General features: G+C 53.1%; 28 non-coding genes across 28 annotated transcripts; 9 read left to right on the forward strand and 19 right to left on the reverse strand.

Annotated features, from left to right (window-relative positions):
• Nucleotides 1–188: 188 nt before the first annotated feature.
• Nucleotides 189–260, reverse strand: Trnad-guc. Its single transcript has one exon. It is a non-coding gene; the product is annotated as a tRNA-Asp (tRNA).
• A 112-nt stretch (nt 261–372) lies between these two features.
• On the reverse strand, nt 373–464 carry Trnai-uau. The gene is given in 2 exon segments: nt 373–408; nt 427–464. It is a non-coding gene; the product is annotated as a tRNA-Ile (tRNA).
• A 445-nt stretch (nt 465–909) lies between these two features.
• Trnar-acg lies at nt 910–982 on the forward strand. The gene has a single exon. It is a non-coding gene; the product is annotated as a tRNA-Arg (tRNA).
• Nucleotides 983–1,561: 579 nt separating this feature from the next.
• On the reverse strand, nt 1,562–1,633 carry Trnad-guc. Its single transcript has one exon. It is a non-coding gene; the product is annotated as a tRNA-Asp (tRNA).
• A 112-nt stretch (nt 1,634–1,745) lies between these two features.
• On the reverse strand, nt 1,746–1,837 carry Trnai-uau. The gene is given in 2 exon segments: nt 1,746–1,781; nt 1,800–1,837. It is a non-coding gene; the product is annotated as a tRNA-Ile (tRNA).
• A 445-nt stretch (nt 1,838–2,282) lies between these two features.
• Nucleotides 2,283–2,355, forward strand: Trnar-acg. The gene has a single exon. It is a non-coding gene; the product is annotated as a tRNA-Arg (tRNA).
• A 579-nt stretch (nt 2,356–2,934) lies between these two features.
• Trnad-guc lies at nt 2,935–3,006 on the reverse strand. The gene has a single exon. It is a non-coding gene; the product is annotated as a tRNA-Asp (tRNA).
• Nucleotides 3,007–3,118: 112 nt separating this feature from the next.
• Trnai-uau lies at nt 3,119–3,210 on the reverse strand. Its single transcript is given in 2 exon segments — nt 3,119–3,154; nt 3,173–3,210. It is a non-coding gene; the product is annotated as a tRNA-Ile (tRNA).
• Nucleotides 3,211–3,655: 445 nt separating this feature from the next.
• On the forward strand, nt 3,656–3,728 carry Trnar-acg. The gene has a single exon. It is a non-coding gene; the product is annotated as a tRNA-Arg (tRNA).
• Nucleotides 3,729–4,307: 579 nt separating this feature from the next.
• Trnad-guc lies at nt 4,308–4,379 on the reverse strand. Its single transcript has one exon. It is a non-coding gene; the product is annotated as a tRNA-Asp (tRNA).
• Nucleotides 4,380–4,491: 112 nt separating this feature from the next.
• On the reverse strand, nt 4,492–4,583 carry Trnai-uau. The gene is given in 2 exon segments: nt 4,492–4,527; nt 4,546–4,583. It is a non-coding gene; the product is annotated as a tRNA-Ile (tRNA).
• Nucleotides 4,584–5,028: 445 nt separating this feature from the next.
• Trnar-acg lies at nt 5,029–5,101 on the forward strand. The gene has a single exon. It is a non-coding gene; the product is annotated as a tRNA-Arg (tRNA).
• A 579-nt stretch (nt 5,102–5,680) lies between these two features.
• Nucleotides 5,681–5,752, reverse strand: Trnad-guc. Its single transcript has one exon. It is a non-coding gene; the product is annotated as a tRNA-Asp (tRNA).
• Nucleotides 5,753–5,864: 112 nt separating this feature from the next.
• On the reverse strand, nt 5,865–5,956 carry Trnai-uau. The gene is given in 2 exon segments: nt 5,865–5,900; nt 5,919–5,956. It is a non-coding gene; the product is annotated as a tRNA-Ile (tRNA).
• Nucleotides 5,957–6,401: 445 nt separating this feature from the next.
• On the forward strand, nt 6,402–6,474 carry Trnar-acg. The gene has a single exon. It is a non-coding gene; the product is annotated as a tRNA-Arg (tRNA).
• A 579-nt stretch (nt 6,475–7,053) lies between these two features.
• Trnad-guc lies at nt 7,054–7,125 on the reverse strand. The gene has a single exon. It is a non-coding gene; the product is annotated as a tRNA-Asp (tRNA).
• A 112-nt stretch (nt 7,126–7,237) lies between these two features.
• On the reverse strand, nt 7,238–7,329 carry Trnai-uau. Its single transcript is given in 2 exon segments — nt 7,238–7,273; nt 7,292–7,329. It is a non-coding gene; the product is annotated as a tRNA-Ile (tRNA).
• A 445-nt stretch (nt 7,330–7,774) lies between these two features.
• On the forward strand, nt 7,775–7,847 carry Trnar-acg. The gene has a single exon. It is a non-coding gene; the product is annotated as a tRNA-Arg (tRNA).
• Nucleotides 7,848–8,426: 579 nt separating this feature from the next.
• Nucleotides 8,427–8,498, reverse strand: Trnad-guc. Its single transcript has one exon. It is a non-coding gene; the product is annotated as a tRNA-Asp (tRNA).
• Nucleotides 8,499–8,610: 112 nt separating this feature from the next.
• Nucleotides 8,611–8,702, reverse strand: Trnai-uau. Its single transcript is given in 2 exon segments — nt 8,611–8,646; nt 8,665–8,702. It is a non-coding gene; the product is annotated as a tRNA-Ile (tRNA).
• Nucleotides 8,703–9,147: 445 nt separating this feature from the next.
• On the forward strand, nt 9,148–9,220 carry Trnar-acg. The gene has a single exon. It is a non-coding gene; the product is annotated as a tRNA-Arg (tRNA).
• A 579-nt stretch (nt 9,221–9,799) lies between these two features.
• Nucleotides 9,800–9,871, reverse strand: Trnad-guc. Its single transcript has one exon. It is a non-coding gene; the product is annotated as a tRNA-Asp (tRNA).
• A 112-nt stretch (nt 9,872–9,983) lies between these two features.
• Nucleotides 9,984–10,075, reverse strand: Trnai-uau. The gene is given in 2 exon segments: nt 9,984–10,019; nt 10,038–10,075. It is a non-coding gene; the product is annotated as a tRNA-Ile (tRNA).
• Nucleotides 10,076–10,520: 445 nt separating this feature from the next.
• On the forward strand, nt 10,521–10,593 carry Trnar-acg. Its single transcript has one exon. It is a non-coding gene; the product is annotated as a tRNA-Arg (tRNA).
• Nucleotides 10,594–11,172: 579 nt separating this feature from the next.
• Trnad-guc lies at nt 11,173–11,244 on the reverse strand. The gene has a single exon. It is a non-coding gene; the product is annotated as a tRNA-Asp (tRNA).
• Nucleotides 11,245–11,879: 635 nt separating this feature from the next.
• Nucleotides 11,880–11,952, forward strand: Trnar-acg. Its single transcript has one exon. It is a non-coding gene; the product is annotated as a tRNA-Arg (tRNA).
• A 579-nt stretch (nt 11,953–12,531) lies between these two features.
• On the reverse strand, nt 12,532–12,603 carry Trnad-guc. Its single transcript has one exon. It is a non-coding gene; the product is annotated as a tRNA-Asp (tRNA).
• Nucleotides 12,604–12,715: 112 nt separating this feature from the next.
• On the reverse strand, nt 12,716–12,807 carry Trnai-uau. The gene is given in 2 exon segments: nt 12,716–12,751; nt 12,770–12,807. It is a non-coding gene; the product is annotated as a tRNA-Ile (tRNA).
• Between the last annotated feature and the right edge of the window lie 433 nt (nt 12,808–13,240).

Here is a 13,240-nt window from a genome sequence, read left to right on the forward strand (position 1 = left end):
GGGGTGCGCTGATTCAGCGTCGACAGCAAACCCTGTGAGTTGTGAAACGACGACGTCGTGTGCAGAATACGAGAAACACTTCCTAAGACGCAGACTTTCTTACGATTTTTTAGCAATTACATTCCTTGATCACAACGGTAATGCTTTTTCGGGCCACACGTGCAACCTTCGCGATATAAAAATCGCACCTCCCCGGCGGGGAATCGAACCCCGGTCTCCCGCGTGACAGGCGGGGATACTAACCACTATACTACCGAGGAACACGCAGTCGTTGACTACAGTGCACGCACATTTATGGTCTCTCAGGTACGTGATGCATCTCAAATCTAGCGTCCCGATGCTTCCATAGTCAGCTGCTACGAAATAAAAGTATGCCCCAGGTGAGGCTCGAACTCACAACCCCGGCATTGCTCACGGCTACTGCCTTATAAGTACCGTGCGCTAACCAATTGCGCCACTGGGGCTACAGCAGAGTGCTTACAGTTAGCGGTATTCACTTTGATGCCAACCTGTTGTGGCTACAGACCCGTCATACGACCGTCACCTGCGGCCATACTACGACTTTAGCACCTGTCTACGAATGCTTCATACGATTCTTGTTTTATATGCTACACTTACAAGCATGTCAACCGCTTGTCATCAGCGAAAAAATGCAAAAAAACGGGCGCCTTGCATTCCGCTACCTGTCCAACAGCGACGGCAGATGTGTGGCAAGCTCTAAGCTGTGCAGGCGCTCCGTGGCCGAGCAGCAGGAGGAGAGGTGCCTTCCTTGGTGGCAGCTCCCTGCAGAGTGCGGAAGACCAGAGTGGCCGCGCCGCCGTTGTCAGTGGATGACATGCAATTGCCGAGCCACGGAGAACACGTTGCTTTGCGATGTGCACCCGCCTCGTAGCAGAAAACGCGAACAGTGGCCCTGTGGCGCAACGGATAACGCGTCTGACTACGCATCAGAAGATTCCAGGTTCGAATCCTGGCAGGGTCGGCATTTTGTTAGTTGCGGGCGCGTAGCTAGGCAGTGCATTCGAATGTCTCCACCTTCGTGGAGTGCAATGTTAATCCTGAGCATCTGGCAGCTGCATCTCGAGACGATCGCGGTAAATATCGCTTCGTGCAAGCGTCAGCGTAGCGTCAGTCGAGCAAAGTCGAGACAAGTCAAGCTGGGAGATGCTACACAGTTAATTAAACGGTAGGCGACGCAGACAACGCTTTTCCAAGTGTCCCATGTCACGCACCGAAGAGCGCGCTTCTCTCGGCACAGCAGAGTGGCGCAGTGGAAGCGTGCTGGGCCCATAACCCAGAGGTCCGTGGATCGAAACCACGCTCTGCTAAAATTATTCTTTTTCTTGGGTGCTTCGAGCTCGATCATTAATCTTGGGGTGCGCTGATTCAGCGTCGACAGCAAACCCTGTGAGTTGTGAAACGACGACGTCGTGTGCAGAATACGAGAAACACTTCCTAAGACGCAGACTTTCTTACGATTTTTTAGCAATTACATTCCTTGATCACAACGGTAATGCTTTTTCGGGCCACACGTGCAACCTTCGCGATATAAAAATCGCACCTCCCCGGCGGGGAATCGAACCCCGGTCTCCCGCGTGACAGGCGGGGATACTAACCACTATACTACCGAGGAACACGCAGTCGTTGACTACAGTGCACGCACATTTATGGTCTCTCAGGTACGTGATGCATCTCAAATCTAGCGTCCCGATGCTTCCATAGTCAGCTGCTACGAAATAAAAGTATGCCCCAGGTGAGGCTCGAACTCACAACCCCGGCATTGCTCACGGCTACTGCCTTATAAGTACCGTGCGCTAACCAATTGCGCCACTGGGGCTACAGCAGAGTGCTTACAGTTAGCGGTATTCACTTTGATGCCAACCTGTTGTGGCTACAGACCCGTCATACGACCGTCACCTGCGGCCATACTACGACTTTAGCACCTGTCTACGAATGCTTCATACGATTCTTGTTTTATATGCTACACTTACAAGCATGTCAACCGCTTGTCATCAGCGAAAAAATGCAAAAAAACGGGCGCCTTGCATTCCGCTACCTGTCCAACAGCGACGGCAGATGTGTGGCAAGCTCTAAGCTGTGCAGGCGCTCCGTGGCCGAGCAGCAGGAGGAGAGATGCCTTCCTTGGTGGCAGCTCCCTGCAGAGTGCGGAAGACCAGAGTGGCCGCGCCGCCGTTGTCAGTGGATGACATGCAATTGCCGAGCCACGGAGAACACGTTGCTTTGCGATGTGCACCCGCCTCGTAGCAGAAAACGCGAACAGTGGCCCTGTGGCGCAACGGATAACGCGTCTGACTACGCATCAGAAGATTCCAGGTTCGAATCCTGGCAGGGTCGGCATTTTGTTAGTTGCGGGCGCGTAGCTAGGCAGTGCATTCGAATGTCTCCACCTTCGTGGAGTGCAATGTTAATCCTGAGCATCTCGCAGCTGCATCTCGAGACGATCGCGGTAAATATCGCTTCGTGCAAGCGTCAGCGTAGCGTCAGTCGAGCAAAGTCGAGACAAGTCAAGCTGGGAGATGCTACACAGTTAATTAAACGGTAGGCGACGCAGACAACGCTTTTCCAAGTGTCCCATGTCACGCACCGAAGAGCGCGCTTCTCTCGGCACAGCAGAGTGGCGCAGTGGAAGCGTGCTGGGCCCATAACCCAGAGGTCCGTGGATCGAAACCACGCTCTGCTAAAATTATTCTTTTTCTTGGGTGCTTCGAGCTCGATCATTAATCTTGGGGTGCGCTGATTCAGCGTCGACAGCAAACCCTGTGAGTTGTGAAACGACGACGTCGTGTGCAGAATACGAGAAACACTTCCTAAGACGCAGACTTTCTTACGATTTTTTAGCAATTACATTCCTTGATCACAACGGTAATGCTTTTTCGGGCCACACGTGCAACCTTCGCGATATAAAAATCGCACCTCCCCGGCGGGGAATCGAACCCCGGTCTCCCGCGTGACAGGCGGGGATACTAACCACTATACTACCGAGGAACACGCAGTCGTTGACTACAGTGCACGCACATTTATGGTCTCTCAGGTACGTGATGCATCTCAAATCTAGCGTCCCGATGCTTCCATAGTCAGCTGCTACGAAATAAAAGTATGCCCCAGGTGAGGCTCGAACTCACAACCCCGGCATTGCTCACGGCTACTGCCTTATAAGTACCGTGCGCTAACCAATTGCGCCACTGGGGCTACAGCAGAGTGCTTACAGTTAGCGGTATTCACTTTGATGCCAACCTGTTGTGGCTACAGACCCGTCATACGACCGTCACCTGCGGCCATACTACGACTTTAGCACCTGTCTACGAATGCTTCATACGATTCTTGTTTTATATGCTACACTTACAAGCATGTCAACCGCTTGTCATCAGCGAAAAAATGCAAAAAAACGGGCGCCTTGCATTCCGCTACCTGTCCAACAGCGACGGCAGATGTGTGGCAAGCTCTAAGCTGTGCAGGCGCTCCGTGGCCGAGCAGCAGGAGGAGAGATGCCTTCCTTGGTGGCAGCTCCCTGCAGAGTGCGGAAGACCAGAGTGGCCGCGCCGCCGTTGTCAGTGGATGACATGCAATTGCCGAGCCACGGAGAACACGTTGCTTTGCGATGTGCACCCGCCTCGTAGCAGAAAACGCGAACAGTGGCCCTGTGGCGCAACGGATAACGCGTCTGACTACGCATCAGAAGATTCCAGGTTCGAATCCTGGCAGGGTCGGCATTTTGTTAGTTGCGGGCGCGTAGCTAGGCAGTGCATTCGAATGTCTCCACCTTCGTGGAGTGCAATGTTAATCCTGAGCATCTCGCAGCTGCATCTCGAGACGATCGCGGTAAATATCGCTTCGTGCAAGCGTCAGCGTAGCGTCAGTCGAGCAAAGTCGAGACAAGTCAAGCTGGGAGATGCTACACAGTTAATTAAACGGTAGGCGACGCAGACAACGCTTTTCCAAGTGTCCCATGTCACGCACCGAAGAGCGCGCTTCTCTCGGCACAGCAGAGTGGCGCAGTGGAAGCGTGCTGGGCCCATAACCCAGAGGTCCGTGGATCGAAACCACGCTCTGCTAAAATTATTCTTTTTCTTGGGTGCTTCGAGCTCGATCATTAATCTTGGGGTGCGCTGATTCAGCGTCGACAGCAAACCCTGTGAGTTGTGAAACGACGACGTCGTGTGCAGAATACGAGAAACACTTCCTAAGACGCAGACTTTCTTACGATTTTTTAGCAATTACATTCCTTGATCACAACGGTAATGCTTTTTCGGGCCACACGTGCAACCTTCGCGATATAAAAATCGCACCTCCCCGGCGGGGAATCGAACCCCGGTCTCCCGCGTGACAGGCGGGGATACTAACCACTATACTACCGAGGAACACGCAGTCGTTGACTACAGTGCACGCACATTTATGGTCTCTCAGGTACGTGATGCATCTCAAATCTAGCGTCCCGATGCTTCCATAGTCAGCTGCTACGAAATAAAAGTATGCCCCAGGTGAGGCTCGAACTCACAACCCCGGCATTGCTCACGGCTACTGCCTTATAAGTACCGTGCGCTAACCAATTGCGCCACTGGGGCTACAGCAGAGTGCTTACAGTTAGCGGTATTCACTTTGATGCCAACCTGTTGTGGCTACAGACCCGTCATACGACCGTCACCTGCGGCCATACTACGACTTTAGCACCTGTCTACGAATGCTTCATACGATTCTTGTTTTATATGCTACACTTACAAGCATGTCAACCGCTTGTCATCAGCGAAAAAATGCAAAAAAACGGGCGCCTTGCATTCCGCTACCTGTCCAACAGCGACGGCAGATGTGTGGCAAGCTCTAAGCTGTGCAGGCGCTCCGTGGCCGAGCAGCAGGAGGAGAGATGCCTTCCTTGGTGGCAGCTCCCTGCAGAGTGCGGAAGACCAGAGTGGCCGCGCCGCCGTTGTCAGTGGATGACATGCAATTGCCGAGCCACGGAGAACACGTTGCTTTGCGATGTGCACCCGCCTCGTAGCAGAAAACGCGAACAGTGGCCCTGTGGCGCAACGGATAACGCGTCTGACTACGCATCAGAAGATTCCAGGTTCGAATCCTGGCAGGGTCGGCATTTTGTTAGTTGCGGGCGCGTAGCTAGGCAGTGCATTCGAATGTCTCCACCTTCGTGGAGTGCAATGTTAATCCTGAGCATCTCGCAGCTGCATCTCGAGACGATCGCGGTAAATATCGCTTCGTGCAAGCGTCAGCGTAGCGTCAGTCGAGCAAAGTCGAGACAAGTCAAGCTGGGAGATGCTACACAGTTAATTAAACGGTAGGCGACGCAGACAACGCTTTTCCAAGTGTCCCATGTCACGCACCGAAGAGCGCGCTTCTCTCGGCACAGCAGAGTGGCGCAGTGGAAGCGTGCTGGGCCCATAACCCAGAGGTCCGTGGATCGAAACCACGCTCTGCTAAAATTATTCTTTTTCTTGGGTGCTTCGAGCTCGATCATTAATCTTGGGGTGCGCTGATTCAGCGTCGACAGCAAACCCTGTGAGTTGTGAAACGACGACGTCGTGTGCAGAATACGAGAAACACTTCCTAAGACGCAGACTTTCTTACGATTTTTTAGCAATTACATTCCTTGATCACAACGGTAATGCTTTTTCGGGCCACACGTGCAACCTTCGCGATATAAAAATCGCACCTCCCCGGCGGGGAATCGAACCCCGGTCTCCCGCGTGACAGGCGGGGATACTAACCACTATACTACCGAGGAACACGCAGTCGTTGACTACAGTGCACGCACATTTATGGTCTCTCAGGTACGTGATGCATCTCAAATCTAGCGTCCCGATGCTTCCATAGTCAGCTGCTACGAAATAAAAGTATGCCCCAGGTGAGGCTCGAACTCACAACCCCGGCATTGCTCACGGCTACTGCCTTATAAGTACCGTGCGCTAACCAATTGCGCCACTGGGGCTACAGCAGAGTGCTTACAGTTAGCGGTATTCACTTTGATGCCAACCTGTTGTGGCTACAGACCCGTCATACGACCGTCACCTGCGGCCATACTACGACTTTAGCACCTGTCTACGAATGCTTCATACGATTCTTGTTTTATATGCTACACTTACAAGCATGTCAACCGCTTGTCATCAGCGAAAAAATGCAAAAAAACGGGCGCCTTGCATTCCGCTACCTGTCCAACAGCGACGGCAGATGTGTGGCAAGCTCTAAGCTGTGCAGGCGCTCCGTGGCCGAGCAGCAGGAGGAGAGATGCCTTCCTTGGTGGCAGCTCCCTGCAGAGTGCGGAAGACCAGAGTGGCCGCGCCGCCGTTGTCAGTGGATGACATGCAATTGCCGAGCCACGGAGAACACGTTGCTTTGCGATGTGCACCCGCCTCGTAGCAGAAAACGCGAACAGTGGCCCTGTGGCGCAACGGATAACGCGTCTGACTACGCATCAGAAGATTCCAGGTTCGAATCCTGGCAGGGTCGGCATTTTGTTAGTTGCGGGCGCGTAGCTAGGCAGTGCATTCGAATGTCTCCACCTTCGTGGAGTGCAATGTTAATCCTGAGCATCTCGCAGCTGCATCTCGAGACGATCGCGGTAAATATCGCTTCGTGCAAGCGTCAGCGTAGCGTCAGTCGAGCAAAGTCGAGACAAGTCAAGCTGGGAGATGCTACACAGTTAATTAAACGGTAGGCGACGCAGACAACGCTTTTCCAAGTGTCCCATGTCACGCACCGAAGAGCGCGCTTCTCTCGGCACAGCAGAGTGGCGCAGTGGAAGCGTGCTGGGCCCATAACCCAGAGGTCCGTGGATCGAAACCACGCTCTGCTAAAATTATTCTTTTTCTTGGGTGCTTCGAGCTCGATCATTAATCTTGGGGTGCGCTGATTCAGCGTCGACAGCAAACCCTGTGAGTTGTGAAACGACGACGTCGTGTGCAGAATACGAGAAACACTTCCTAAGACGCAGACTTTCTTACGATTTTTTAGCAATTACATTCCTTGATCACAACGGTAATGCTTTTTCGGGCCACACGTGCAACCTTCGCGATATAAAAATCGCACCTCCCCGGCGGGGAATCGAACCCCGGTCTCCCGCGTGACAGGCGGGGATACTAACCACTATACTACCGAGGAACACGCAGTCGTTGACTACAGTGCACGCACATTTATGGTCTCTCAGGTACGTGATGCATCTCAAATCTAGCGTCCCGATGCTTCCATAGTCAGCTGCTACGAAATAAAAGTATGCCCCAGGTGAGGCTCGAACTCACAACCCCGGCATTGCTCACGGCTACTGCCTTATAAGTACCGTGCGCTAACCAATTGCGCCACTGGGGCTACAGCAGAGTGCTTACAGTTAGCGGTATTCACTTTGATGCCAACCTGTTGTGGCTACAGACCCGTCATACGACCGTCACCTGCGGCCATACTACGACTTTAGCACCTGTCTACGAATGCTTCATACGATTCTTGTTTTATATGCTACACTTACAAGCATGTCAACCGCTTGTCATCAGCGAAAAAATGCAAAAAAACGGGCGCCTTGCATTCCGCTACCTGTCCAACAGCGACGGCAGATGTGTGGCAAGCTCTAAGCTGTGCAGGCGCTCCGTGGCCGAGCAGCAGGAGGAGAGATGCCTTCCTTGGTGGCAGCTCCCTGCAGAGTGCGGAAGACCAGAGTGGCCGCGCCGCCGTTGTCAGTGGATGACATGCAATTGCCGAGCCACGGAGAACACGTTGCTTTGCGATGTGCACCCGCCTCGTAGCAGAAAACGCGAACAGTGGCCCTGTGGCGCAACGGATAACGCGTCTGACTACGCATCAGAAGATTCCAGGTTCGAATCCTGGCAGGGTCGGCATTTTGTTAGTTGCGGGCGCGTAGCTAGGCAGTGCATTCGAATGTCTCCACCTTCGTGGAGTGCAATGTTAATCCTGAGCATCTCGCAGCTGCATCTCGAGACGATCGCGGTAAATATCGCTTCGTGCAAGCGTCAGCGTAGCGTCAGTCGAGCAAAGTCGAGACAAGTCAAGCTGGGAGATGCTACACAGTTAATTAAACGGTAGGCGACGCAGACAACGCTTTTCCAAGTGTCCCATGTCACGCACCGAAGAGCGCGCTTCTCTCGGCACAGCAGAGTGGCGCAGTGGAAGCGTGCTGGGCCCATAACCCAGAGGTCTGTGGATCGAAACCACGCTCTGCTAAAATTATTCTTTTTCTTGGGTGCTTCGAGCTCGATCATTAATCTTGCGGTGCGCTGATTCAGCGTCGACAGCAAACCCTGTGAGTTGTGAAACGACGACGTCGTGTGCAGAATACGAGAAACACTTCCTAAGACGCAGACTTTCTTACGATTTTTTAGCAATTACATTCCTTGATCACAACGGTAATGCTTTTTCGGGCCACACGTGCAACCTTCGCGATATAAAAATCGCACCTCCCCGGCGGGGAATCGAACCCCGGTCTCCCGCGTGACAGGCGGGGATACTAACCACTATACTACCGAGGAACACGCAGTCGTTGACTACAGTGCACGCACATTTATGGTCTCTCAGGTACGTGATGCATCTCAAATCTAGCGTCCCGATGCTTCCATAGTCAGCTGCTACGAAATAAAAGTATGCCCCAGGTGAGGCTCGAACTCACAACCCCGGCATTGCTCACGGCTACTGCCTTATAAGTACCGTGCGCTAACCAATTGCGCCACTGGGGCTACAGCAGAGTGCTTACAGTTAGCGGTATTCACTTTGATGCCAACCTGTTGTGGCTACAGACCCGTCATACGACCGTCACCTGCGGCCATACTACGACTTTAGCACCTGTCTACGAATGCTTCATACGATTCTTGTTTTATATGCTACACTTACAAGCATGTCAACCGCTTGTCATCAGCGAAAAAATGCAAAAAAACGGGCGCCTTGCATTCCGCTACCTGTCCAACAGCGACGGCAGATGTGTGGCAAGCTCTAAGCTGTGCAGGCGCTCCGTGGCCGAGCAGCAGGAGGAGAGATGCCTTCCTTGGTGGCAGCTCCCTGCAGAGTGCGGAAGACCAGAGTGGCCGCGCCGCCGTTGTCAGTGGATGACATGCAATTGCCGAGCCACGGAGAACACGTTGCTTTGCGATGTGCACCCGCCTCGTAGCAGAAAACGCGAACAGTGGCCCTGTGGCGCAACGGATAACGCGTCTGACTACGCATCAGAAGATTCCAGGTTCGAATCCTGGCAGGGTCGGCATTTTGTTAGTTGCGGGCGCGTAGCTAGGCAGTGCATTCGAATGTCTCCACCTTCGTGGAGTGCAATGTTAATCCTGAGCATCTCGCAGCTGCATCTCGAGACGATCGCGGTAAATATCGCTTCGTGCAAGCGTCAGCGTAGCGTCAGTCGAGCAAAGTCGAGACAAGTCAAGCTGGGAGATGCTACACAGTTAATTAAACGGTAGGCGACGCAGACAACGCTTTTCCAAGTGTCCCATGTCACGCACCGAAGAGCGCGCTTCTCTCGGCACAGCAGAGTGGCGCAGTGGAAGCGTGCTGGGCCCATAACCCAGAGGTCTGTGGATCGAAACCACGCTCTGCTAAAATTATTCTTTTTCTTGGGTGCTTCGAGCTCGATCATTAATCTTGGGGTGCGCTGATTCAGCGTCGACAGCAAACCCTGTGAGTTGTGAAACGACGACGTCGTGTGCAGAATACGAGAAACACTTCCTAAGACGCAGACTTTCTTACGATTTTTTAGCAATTACATTCCTTGATCACAACGGTAATGCTTTTTCGGGCCACACGTGCAACCTTCGCGATATAAAAATCGCACCTCCCCGGCGGGGAATCGAACCCCGGTCTCCCGCGTGACAGGCGGGGATACTAACCACTATACTACCGAGGAACACGCAGTCGTTGACTACAGTGCACGCACATTTATGGTCTCTCAGGTACGTGATGCATCTCAAATCTAGCGTCCCGATGCTTCCATAGTCAGCTGCTACGAAATAAAAGTATGCCCCAGGTGAGGCTCGAACTCACAACCCCGGCATTGCTCACGGCTACTGCCTTATAAGTACCGTGCGCTAACCAATTGCGCCACTGGGGCTACAGCAGAGTGCTTACAGTTAGCGGTATTCACTTTGATGCCAACCTGTTGTGGCTACAGACCCGTCATACGACCGTCACCTGCGGCCATACTACGACTTTAGCACCTGTCTACGAATGCTTCATACGATTCTTGTTTTATATGCTACACTTACAAGCATGTCAACCGCTTGTCATCAGCGAAAAAATGCAAAAAAACGGGCGCCTTGCATTCCGCTACCTGTCCAACAGCGACGGCAGATGTGTGGCAAGCTCTAAGCTGTGCAGGCGCTCCGTGGCCGAGCAGCAGGAGGAGAGGTGCCTTCCTTGGTGGCAGCTCCCTGCAGAGTGCGGAAGACCAGAGTGGCCGCGCCGCCGTTGTCAGTGGATGACATGCAATTGCCGAGCCACGGAGAACACGTTGCTTTGCGATGTGCACCCGCCTCGTAGCAGAAAACGCGAACAGTGGCCCTGTGGCGCAACGGATAACGCGTCTGACTACGCATCAGAAGATTCCAGGTTCGAATCCTGGCAGGGTCGGCATTTTGTTAGTTGCGGGCGCGTAGCTAGGCAGTGCATTCGAATGTCTCCACCTTCGTGGAGTGCAATGTTAATCCTGAGCATCTGGCAGCTGCATCTCGAGACGATCGCGGTAAATATCGCTTCGTGCAAGCGTCAGCGTAGCGTCAGTCGAGCAAAGTCGAGACAAGTCAAGCTGGGAGATGCTACACAGTTAATTAAACGGTAGGCGACGCAGACAACGCTTTTCCAAGTGTCCCATGTCACGCACCGAAGAGCGCGCTTCTCTCGGCACAGCAGAGTGGCGCAGTGGAAGCGTGCTGGGCCCATAACCCAGAGGTCCGTGGATCGAAACCACGCTCTGCTAAAATTATTCTTTTTCTTGGGTGCTTCGAGCTCGATCATTAATCTTGGGGTGCGCTGATTCAGCGTCGACAGCAAACCCTGTGAGTTGTGAAACGACGACGTCGTGTGCAGAATACGAGAAACACTTCCTAAGACGCAGACTTTCTTACGATTTTTTAGCAATTACATTCCTTGATCACAACGGTAATGCTTTTTCGGGCCACACGTGCAACCTTCGCGATATAAAAATCGCACCTCCCCGGCGGGGAATCGAACCCCGGTCTCCCGCGTGACAGGCGGGGATACTAACCACTATACTACCGAGGAACACGCAGTCGTTGACTACAGTGCACGCACATTTATGGTCTCTCAGGTACGTGATGCATCTCAAATCTAGCGTCCCGATGCTTCCATAGTCAGCTGCTACGAAATAAAAGTATGCCCCAGGTGAGGCTCGAACTCACAACCCCGGCATTGCTCACGGCTACTGCCTTATAAGTACCGTGCGCTAACCAATTGCGCCAGAGTGCTTACAGTTAGCGGTATTCACTTTGATGCCAACCTGTTGTGGCTACAGACCCGTCATACGACCGTCACCTGCGGCCATACTACGACTTTAGCACCTGTCTACGAATGCTTCATACGATTCTTGTTTTATATGCTACACTTACAAGCATGTCAACCGCTTGTCATCAGCGAAAAAATGCAAAAAAACGGGCGCCTTGCATTCCGCTACCTGTCCAACAGCGACGGCAGATGTGTGGCAAGCTCTAAGCTGTGCAGGCGCTCCGTGGCCGAGCAGCAGGAGGAGAGGTGCCTTCCTTGGTGGCAGCTCCCTGCAGAGTGCGGAAGACCAGAGTGGCCGCGCCGCCGTTGTCAGTGGATGACATGCAATTGCCGAGCCACGGAGAACACGTTGCTTTGCGATGTGCACCCGCCTCGTAGCAGAAAACGCGAACAGTGGCCCTGTGGCGCAACGGATAACGCGTCTGACTACGCATCAGAAGATTCCAGGTTCGAATCCTGGCAGGGTCGGCATTTTGTTAGTTGCGGGCGCGTAGCTAGGCAGTGCATTCGAATGTCTCCACCTTCGTGGAGTGCAATGTTAATCCTGAGCATCTCGCAGCTGCATCTCGAGACGATCGCGGTAAATATCGCTTCGTGCAAGCGTCAGCGTAGCGTCAGTCGAGCAAAGTCGAGACAAGTCAAGCTGGGAGATGCTACACAGTTAATTAAACGGTAGGCGACGCAGACAACGCTTTTCCAAGTGTCCCATGTCACGCACCGAAGAGCGCGCTTCTCTCGGCACAGCAGAGTGGCGCAGTGGAAGCGTGCTGGGCCCATAACCCAGAGGTCCGTGGATCGAAACCACGCTCTGCTAAAATTATTCTTTTTCTTGGGTGCTTCGAGCTCGATCATTAATCTTGGGGTGCGCTGATTCAGCGTCGACAGCAAACCCTGTGAGTTGTGAAACGACGACGTCGTGTGCAGAATACGAGAAACACTTCCTAAGACGCAGACTTTCTTACGATTTTTTAGCAATTACATTCCTTGATCACAACGGTAATGCTTTTTCGGGCCACACGTGCAACCTTCGCGATATAAAAATCGCACCTCCCCGGCGGGGAATCGAACCCCGGTCTCCCGCGTGACAGGCGGGGATACTAACCACTATACTACCGAGGAACACGCAGTCGTTGACTACAGTGCACGCACATTTATGGTCTCTCAGGTACGTGATGCATCTCAAATCTAGCGTCCCGATGCTTCCATAGTCAGCTGCTACGAAATAAAAGTATGCCCCAGGTGAGGCTCGAACTCACAACCCCGGCATTGCTCACGGCTACTGCCTTATAAGTACCGTGCGCTAACCAATTGCGCCACTGGGGCTACAGCAGAGTGCTTACAGTTAGCGGTATTCACTTTGATGCCAACCTGTTGTGGCTACAGACCCGTCATACGACCGTCACCTGCGGCCATACTACGACTTTAGCACCTGTCTACGAATGCTTCATACGATTCTTGTTTTATATGCTACACTTACAAGCATGTCAACCGCTTGTCATCAGCGAAAAAATGCAAAAAAACGGGCGCCTTGCATTCCGCTACCTGTCCAACAGCGACGGCAGATGTGTGGCAAGCTCTAAGCTGTGCAGGCGCTCCGTGGCCGAGCAGCAGGAGGAGAGATGCCTTCCTTGGTGGCAGCTCCCTGCAGAGTGCGGAAGACCAGAGTGGCCGCGCCGCCGTTGTCAGTGGATGACATGCAATTGCCGAGCCACGGAGAACACGTTGCTTTGCGATGTGCACCCGCCTCGTAGCAGAA

Source organism: Schistocerca piceifrons, unplaced genomic scaffold (genome assembly GCF_021461385.2).
Source record: "Schistocerca piceifrons isolate TAMUIC-IGC-003096 unplaced genomic scaffold, iqSchPice1.1 HiC_scaffold_442, whole genome shotgun sequence".
Classification (NCBI taxonomy): domain Eukaryota; kingdom Metazoa; phylum Arthropoda; class Insecta; order Orthoptera; family Acrididae; genus Schistocerca; species Schistocerca piceifrons.